This window comes from Elephantulus edwardii, unplaced genomic scaffold (assembly GCF_000299155.1).
Source record: "Elephantulus edwardii isolate Elephantulus edwardi_28Jun2011 unplaced genomic scaffold, EleEdw1.0 scaffold00359, whole genome shotgun sequence".
Lineage (NCBI taxonomy): Eukaryota > Metazoa > Chordata > Mammalia > Macroscelidea > Macroscelididae > Elephantulus > Elephantulus edwardii.
Window position 1 is genome coordinate 1429484 of NW_006400109.1, and position 9661 is coordinate 1439144.

Sequence of the window (9661 nt, forward strand, 5' to 3'; positions counted from 1 at the left end):
ATATGTCCTCCCACAGCTGATCTGGTCTTCACATTAGTGATCAAAGCTTCAAACCTGTTCCTGATATGGCCTTTAAATTCTGGTGGTCTTTAAATTTTATTTATAAGTTGGAAGACTTAACATCCTGAAAATGCCAATATAACTCGAAGTTATATGTTTATATCATGAATTCCTAATTCAAATTCATTAACATTCTCTAATAAGAGAGAAAAATCAATTACTTACTTCATATGGAAAGGAACAAGACATCAGATAAATAAAGTATTCTGAAGAAAAACAAAGTGAGTTTTCACAATTTCTGATTTCAGGAAATCCTAGACTGCCACTAAATCAAGATCAAGGACTGTACCATCAATATGGATTATCTCAACATAAAAATAAAAAGAAAATAAACAAACACACAAAACCCTCAAACCCCAGCAAAGATTCTCACCACTATACCAACAGACAGCATCACGATAGATGGAGAAAAGATTGAGTTGATTAATTATTTCATCTTGTTAGAGTCCACAGTCAACACCCTTGACGCTAGTAGTCAGGAAATCAAAAGACAAGTTGCATTCAGAAAATCTCTTGCCAAAGACCTTTCCAGGTGCTAAAGAGAATGATGTCAGTCTAGAGAATAAGACATGTCTGATGCAGACAAGGTCTTAATCACTCACCATGCGTCTGAGAGCTGTATAACTATCTCATGACTAAGGATTACAGAAAAAGAATCAATGCTTTTGAGGTGTGGTACTGAAGAACAATATTGAATGGACTGTCAAATAGTTCGAAACTAGGTGTTTTTTTTTTTCTTGGAAGCAAGGACTTTACCCCCTCCACTTTATTTTTATTTTATATTGGTTTGCAGAAAAAAGAATGTATGCCTTATGTATAATTTAGATACAATGATCTCATATATGTTATGTTTTCCAAAAGTAATCACCAGTGATATATTCCTTTTATTATCCTGTCTTTTCAGGTCTCCACTGGGTATTTTCTAATTCCTTCACCCTCTTCCCCCCATTCACCACAATTTGTTAACCTCCCCATTTTCTGCTCCCCTACTCCTGTCCCCTCCCCCTTCTTAACTTTCATCTACATCTTAGTAGTTAGCCTTCTATTTTTACAATACTTGTCTTATGCAGTATTTGCTCTTATGAAACAGAGTTAGTTCACTCAGCATAATGCTCTCTCGATTCTCCCATATTATATGCTGATATCGTTCTTGTATGCCGTTGAATTGACTACAACTCCTAGCAACCTTATGAACAAGACCTCTGAACCCTATCATGAGGCAATCTCATTGTCTCTGTCACATCTGTCCCCATTGCCTGTCTCATTCCATCTGATGCCAGGTCTTCCTCTCTGGCACTGATCCTCCACCCTCGGCAAGCATGATGTCTTTCTCCACGTCCCTCTCCCTTCTAGTATTCCAAAAGTATTTTAGATGAAATTTCAAAATCTTTGCCTCTAAGGAGCAGTCAGTCTGGTTTTACCCTCTCCAGGACAGATGTTTTTGTTCTCTTAGCACTTCATAGTATGTTCAAGACTCTTCTCCAGCCCCACAACTGTGACCCCACAAAGGCGGCAATTCTTCTTCTTTCCTCCTTAGTCACTGTCCAGCTTTCCAATGCATAGCAAACAATTGAGAAAAATCATGGCCTGGATCAGGCACACCTTAGCCACTAAAACTTGTTTTTGTTGGTTTGTTGTGGTAGTTTTTGTTTTGTTTTTTTTAAAATTACTCCTTTTTACAAAATTGTTGCTCTTTAGTACTGTATAGTATGCCATTATGTAAAGTGAATCAAAATTTTTCAATCTATTTGTTGATGTAAAAAATTGTCAATGACATATCAGATAACTGTCATATTACAACAGTTTACAGAATAATACCAGGGTTCCACAAGGAAAGACTGATTATCCAACCACAAAATAGGCAAAAACCATGGAAAGACTTTTCACAAAGAAGACATGCAGATGGTTAACAGACACCTGAAGAAATGCTCAAAACCACTGGCAATCAGAGAGGTCCAATTCAAAACCACAATGAGATATCATCTCACCCCAGTAGAAGTAGCAAAGATTAACAGTACAGTAAGCAATAAATTTTGGAGAGGATGTGGAGAGATTGAAACTCTCAAGCACTGCTAGTAGAATTTTAAACAGTATATCCACGCTGGAAGGCAGTTTGACATTTCCTCAAAAGGGGGAACGTAGAAATCTCATATGACAACAATTGCACTGCTGGTAATATGTTGTTGTTGTTTGCTAAGTGCCATCAAGTCGCAGGCGACTCATAGCGACCCTATGAAGGAGAGTCCTTGACGCTTGGGTGCCTTTCATCCTCTCTCCGAGTTCATAGGGTTTCTGGAGGCAAGCTATTATGGAAGTGGAGAACTGAGAAACAAAGTGGAGATTTGTATATCTGTATTCTTAGCAATGTTATTCATAATACCAAGAAAATGAAATCAGCTCAAATGTCCATCAACAAAAAATGAAGGCAAGGGATTTGAAGCTCTATCTCACACAGTTTGGACATGTTGTCAGTAGGGACCATTTCCTAGAGAAGGTCATTATGCTTGGAAGAGTAAAGGGTTAGCGCAGGAGATGAAGATCCTAGTTGAGATAGATTGATACAGTAACTGTGGCAAAGACTTTGGTGTGTCAGAGATGGTGAGGTTTCCTCAGGATAGGGCAAGGCTCAGAGCCGTTGTTCATAGGGTCACTGTAAGTTCTAGAGTACTCAATGGCACATAACAACAATAACAACATACTACCATAGTAATTAAAGCAGCTTTGTACTGGTCCAAAGACATACATTTAGATCACTGGAGCAGAATTTAGAACCTAGAAATAATTCCATCTACTTATGGCATCTGATCTTGGACAGAGGGTCACAAACATTAAATTGGATAAAGGCAGGCCTTTTTAAAAATTTTTTAAAATTGGTGTTTTAACAAAAGTTTACAGAAAACTTCCATTTCCATTCATTAATTGTCGCACATTGTCCTCCCTACTTCACCAAGTTTGCTTTTCTCTTTAAGAAGATTCTTTCTTTGTTCCACAATCTCCTCCCTCCTTCCCACCCCCCAAGTCCACTTTGCTATGCACCTCTTATTTTGAACTTCTGTCATGCAAATAATACCTAATCATATATTTCTTTTAACAGTTCTTTTCCTTACTGCAGTGTTCTTTATTTATCCCCCTCTTTTACAGTCTCTGTCAAATGATATTGGTAGAACTGCAATGTTTCAAAGAAACATGAAGCAACATCCAAACCTCACACCATACACAAAAGTAACTCAAGAGATAACAAAGTTATAAAGCAAAATCCCACTATAAAATCATCACACACACAAAAAGGCAAGTTTAAGATTCCTAATTTATAGTGTCAGAGCTCTGGAGGTCTAGAAGTAAGGCCATCCTCACTGTCAACCAAATGACATGCAGTTTGAATTCACCAGCTGAAGAAAGAGGGACAACCTTCTTCCATGTGATTTACTGCCTCTGAATACCTACAGGAGGAACAGTTATTAGATGGTTCTGACTTGATAGTACTCAACAACACAAAAACTAATTGTTTAAATAGTTTCTGTCTCTCTTTTAAAGGTATAGAATTGGAGACAACTCACATCTAATCCCCTAGGAGTTCTTCTGAGGTTAAATATCACACGGAAGGAGATTGCCCATTTTTCTCCCATCGGGCTGATTGTGGATTCAAAACAATTCCCTATGGCCTGTGCCAGTAGGACGTCCCATAAGCAGACTAAGCTAAATAGAAGATACAGCATAAATAAATAAATAGAATTGATAGTTCATCAACTAGATTAACTGGGTCTTCTAAAAATTAAATTGTATGTAAATAAAAAGACTCCTCAAAGAAAGTGAAGAGATAAACTACAGCTTGAAAAAATATTTGGCAAATATCAGAGCATTGCTGTTGTGTACCATCGAGTTGGAAGTTACCCACAGCTGACCCTCTGGCAAGTTTTCAGGGGTAGTTAATTGCATGGGAGGAGACTGCCCATCCTTCCACAGAGCACCTGGTGGATTCAAACCACATGTCTTTGGAGTTGCGGTGCAACTTCTTGCCACTATGCCACCAGAGCTCTCTTAATGTCATATTAAATAAAGGAATGAATTTCTAAAATTTATCAAAAGTGAATATCTGAACAACAACAAAAAAGAGAAACAATTCCGTTAAAAATGGGCATAGAGAATGAACAGAACATTTTGTCAAGGTAAACACTCAGGCAGCATACAACACATGAGTAAATTCTCTTATTCAACAACCATAGCTGTTGTTGTTAAATGCCATGGAGCCAAGTAGGACTCATCGTGACCCTATGAACAACAGATCTGAGCCTTGTCCCATCCTCTGCCATTCTCCTCATCTCTGACATACTTGAGCCCATTGCTGCATATATGTCAATACATCTCCATGAGGGTTTTCTATTCTTTGTCTGACTCCTCTATCTCAAGCATGATACGTCCCTCCAAGAAGAGCCTCTCCTAACAATATGTCCAAAGTACGTAAGACGAAGCTTCATCATCTTTCACTCTAAGGAACACTCTGGCTCCAAGATGTATTTGTTTGTCTTTTGGCAGTCCATTCCCTAACCTTTTCCAACCCAACTCAAAGGTATCAGTTCTTCTTATGTTATCTTTATTCATTGTCTAGCTTTCAGATACATAGCAAATTACTGAAAAGACCATGACTTGAATCAGATGAACCTTAATTTTTAAACTGACATCATTGCTCCTTAGTACTTTAAAGAATTCCCTAACCTCTCAGATTTTCCCAGTACAATATTTCTTTTGACTTGTTTATAGCTGGTACCAAGGGTGTTTATTATGGATCCAAGTAAAATGAAATTGTTGACAATTTTGATCTTTTCTCTATCATGATGCTGCATAATGGTAAATGTTTTTGTCTTCTTGATGTTGAGATGCAATCCATACTGAAGGCTGTGGTCTCTGATCTTCTGTAGCAAAAGCTTCAAGCATTTCTCACTTTCAGCAAGCAAGGCTATGTCATCTGCATAATGCAGGTCTTCCTCCAATATTGATGCCCATTCCTCTTCAAAAATTAAAGCTTCTTGAATTTGTTTAATGTGAGGATTAAATAATTATGGTGAAATGATACAGCTCTGATACACACTTTCTTGAATTTTAACCATGTAATGTTCCCTTTATCTGTTCAGACAACAGCTTTTTGGTCAAGGTATTGGTTTTACTTGAGCACAGTAAATGCTCTGGGATCCCCATTCTTCTCTGTGCTATTATTTGCTTAGACCCACATATTCTAATCGTTTGCATAGGTAATAAAATGCAAATAGACACCCTTTTGGTATTCTTTGCCTTCAGTCAAGATCCATCTGCATCAGCAATGGTATCCTTGGCAACGTGGCATTTTTCTAAACCAGCCTGAACTTCTGAAGTTCTCTGTCAATGTACTGTTCTATTTTTTTATGATCTTCAGCAATATTTTGCTTGTTTTTGTTATATGCCATGAAAGATTAATGACTCAATAATTTCCACATTCTTGGAAATGGGAATGAATATGAATCTTTGCTAGTCTATGTGTCAGGTAACTGTGTTTCAAATCTCCTGGCACAGACTGCTGTGCACCTCCAGCGATGCATCTGTCAGTTGAAACATGCCAATTGATACCTCATTATAAGGATGAAAATCAAAACAATGAGCTATCATCTCACCCAAGCAATAATAACAAAATTTAATAAGACAACAACAAATGCTAGTGAAATTGTGAAGAAATTGAAATTATTATACACTTCTGGTGGGACTTTAAAATGGTTCAACCCTGTGTAAATGTTTTGACATATCCTTGAAAAGTTAGATGAAGAAACACTATTAGATTTAAGAATACCATTATTGTGTACACATCCCCCCAGTAAATAAGATCTGGGACACAAAAATATATATGCACAAATTCTTTGAGCATTATTTAGAACTTTAAAGTGATGAAAACATTCTAAATATCTCTGCATACTTGAATGGATAAGCAAATTATACTACACACAAATGATAGAATTCTATGCAGCAGTTGAGAAAAATAAAGATTTTTTTAACATGATGACTCTGGGGGATATTATGCTGAGTAAAATAGGCATAAAATAAAAATAGATGAGTACCTATTTGTGGAAAAAATGCTAAAGTGTTTAAATAAAATAAAATGTTCTTTTTCTGAGTGAGATATCTCAGTCACAAAAAGACAAATACTGTGTAATGCCACTGTTATAGAACAGCACTGAAATGGGGTTAAGGGAAACGAAAAAAAGAGGAGATAAATAATGTACATGGCATTGAAACAGACGAGGGAGAGAACTGTAGAAAAGAAAAAGAGTGGATTGTATAACAATGAAAGAACTTTCTTCCAAAGAAAAAAGTGAACTTGAGGGTTGGGGGGTACAGGGAGGAAAATGTGCAACAATGAATGAATGGAAATTCAAGTTCTTTATAAACTTTCATTAAAATCTAAAAACATACAAAAACCTAAACAAAACTACAACCAAAGCTCAAATTCCTAATAATGGCTAAACCTAATAGACTGATTTAAAAAAAAGTTCTTTGATAGTTATAGAGAAGGTGAAATAAAATTAGTAATTAGATTAAATAGAGTTAATCCAACCCATTGTTTTGAGTTAGAACTGACTCATACCTGATTCCCCAGTGTGTTTTCAGAAACCTTAAATCACCTGGAAGGACACTGCTCATCTTTATCATCCTTCTGGTGGATTTGAACCCCTACCTTTGGGTTGACAGTGCAGCTTCTTACTTACTAAGTCACCAGACTGAGTGAAAAGAAATAGCATATAAATTGAGGGTTGTTAGCATAATACTTCTGAGGAAAGGAAGACACAGAGAATTGCACAAGAGTTACAGCAACAATAAGACATTATATATACAACCCTACATCCCTTGTAATAACACATTAACCTACAAGTGAATGCAGACAGAGAGACAAGATGAACAGATAGACACAAGTGCAACAGACGACACTTAAGATCATGTATACTTTTTGCAGAAGATAGATAAACATGAGCTCTTCTATCTGCTGTAAATATATCCATGTAAATAGTAGAGCCAACTGAGGGAAATATTATGTAAACTTCTCAACCATAATAAAATACCTTGAAGGAATGAGTCACTCACTGGTTATGGGTTCCTAGGACACTAAACAAGGGGCCTAATGTCAGTTGGCATAATAAAATGCACATTCTACATTGGTGAGTAGTACTAGAGACTTAAAACCTTGCAAGCCAATGTTGAAGGTGCAACCATTGCACTTTTCCTATTTAGAACAAAAAAAGAGTGAGGTAAATCTCGAAAGCATGGAAACTATTAGTTCATATCACCAATCAACCTCTTAATATCCAACTTCCATAATCTTCATGCCATAAAAATGATGTGGTGTCTGGATACCACCTCCGCTAGCTACATTTTAAAATTCTGGTAGATTTGGAAGTAAATATATTTTTAAAAAATTTAAAATCTACAACTATCATTGAACAAAGGCAGGTAGTGCCTACAAAACTGACCCTTAACCTCTCCTGGAACCTGGAGTTGAGTCCGATGATAGATTCTGCAGCCAAACAATTGATAGATGAGCAATGAGAAAATAAGGTGAACAAAAAAGGTGAACAATAGCACTAGGAAGATAACACTTAGACCAATTAGTCACACAGGAAAATAAGGGCTGAATTTGTCTAAGGACAAAACTAAAAGGATAAGAAAGGAGAAAATTGAAGCATTAGTGAAAACAAGAACTTCAGAGAGAGAGTGAAAGAGTGATGGTACCATGTGCAGATTATAATCAATGCTATAAAACAAAATAAATGTATGAGTTCTTGAATGAGATACCAATCTAACTCTGTACACAATAAGTCCTATTATAATAAAAAGTATGAAAAAGAAAAATGATTGCCTTAAGTAGAGGTGACTGCTTCAGCTGCAAGCTTGACAGACCTGGGTGGCTCTGTGGACTGGGAGATGGACTAGGATAGAGACTCTAGTTTAATGTATGAAAGAATGTGGTGGCATTTTCACCATTGTTATAAGTGTAAAATGTGAAATAATGAAAGATAGTTTTAAGGATTTTTTTTAAAAAAACTCTCATTGCTGTTGAGTCAGAACTAACTCCTAGCTGACTTCCCAGTGGTTTTTGGGAGGTTGTAAATTGCACAGAGGACACAATCCATTTCTTGTCCTCAGAGCTACTGGTGGATTCCAACAGGCAGAGAATCACAGCCTTTGGGTTAGCAGCTCGACATCCTACAGACTACACTGGCAGAACTCTCCCTCTAAAAATTTAATGACACTAAATGCTACTTTGTACAGCCACCACTCTCTGTCTTCAAAGGACGAAGGTCTTATCTCTGTTTATTTTTTTAACATAGAACTGTAACTAGCATCCCAAATTTGTCAGAAAAGAATGCTACAGTGGTACAGGCTGTGGATGCTGAGTTGCTGCTAGACAGTTCCAGCAAGCTGACCTATTCTCAAGTTGTCCATGGGATACCTGGGAAGAAGACAGGGGAAGGTTCACATTCCTTGACTTTCTCAACTCTGATACGTTCTTTTTTTTATGGTGAAAAGACTTTCCATGCCTCCTTTCTAAATAAAAACATTTCCTTTTAAAAAAAAAAAAGATACCTAGGACATGTGATATATTACAAAAATTCAATTATGTCTTGATACTTTTTGATTAAAAGAATATTCAGTTAAGTCGCAGTCTATCATTTCTATGTTCTGGTTCCACTTTATCACCTCTTCTCCTATCTGCCTCAGGTGTTCCGTAGGTGATTTTGGATAACAATCTAAGGTGATGGATCACAGTATACCAGTGAATATTTCCATTAGAATGAAATCCCAGTTGAACTTTTGAAGTTGCCTTTGCTCTCTAACTGTATTATTTCTATTTGCTCTTTTTCTATCGGCCAATAAGAGTTTTCTGCTCCTGGCTTCTCTAGCTCCTTTTCAGATTCTTCCATTTCTTCACTCAGAATTTCTCAACCTAAAATAACTAACAATCAAATTTAAGCCTGAAGTTGAAATACTAAGAGATGCTATGGGGAAAATCTTGAATGGTAAAAGAAATTATTAAAATAAGATGGAGGGAACATTACAAAGTCACTATATCAAAAAATATTGGCTGACTCTAAAAAATTTCAAGTTGTTGTTGTTAAGTATCTTCAAGTCATAGATGACTCATAGCCACCCTATTAACAAAAGACCTGAACACTTGAATAAATTTCATCATTTCTCCAAGTTCATAGAGTTTCTGGAGGCAAGCTATTTCAGAAATGGATGCCACTTGTGCTTCCAAACTTGTTTTGATCAAGGAAGTCCACCAAACACTGTCCACCATGGATAACCATTATTGTTTTTGACATAACAGTGTCACAGTGTTTAGCATCACAGCAACCATGAGTTACTTCTGTACACAAATGGACAGACCAGTGCTCTACCTCTTCGAAGACTGTTTGATCAAAAACAATTAAAAACAGACCTGAGGGCCACAGATTAAAATCATCCACCTTTGGCTTGGTAGCATAATTTTCTATCCACCAGGCCCAAAGAGCTCTCTCTATGTTGGTGTTGTAGTTGTTAAGTTCCATTGAGTTGTAGACAACTCATATAGTCAAGAGCCAGT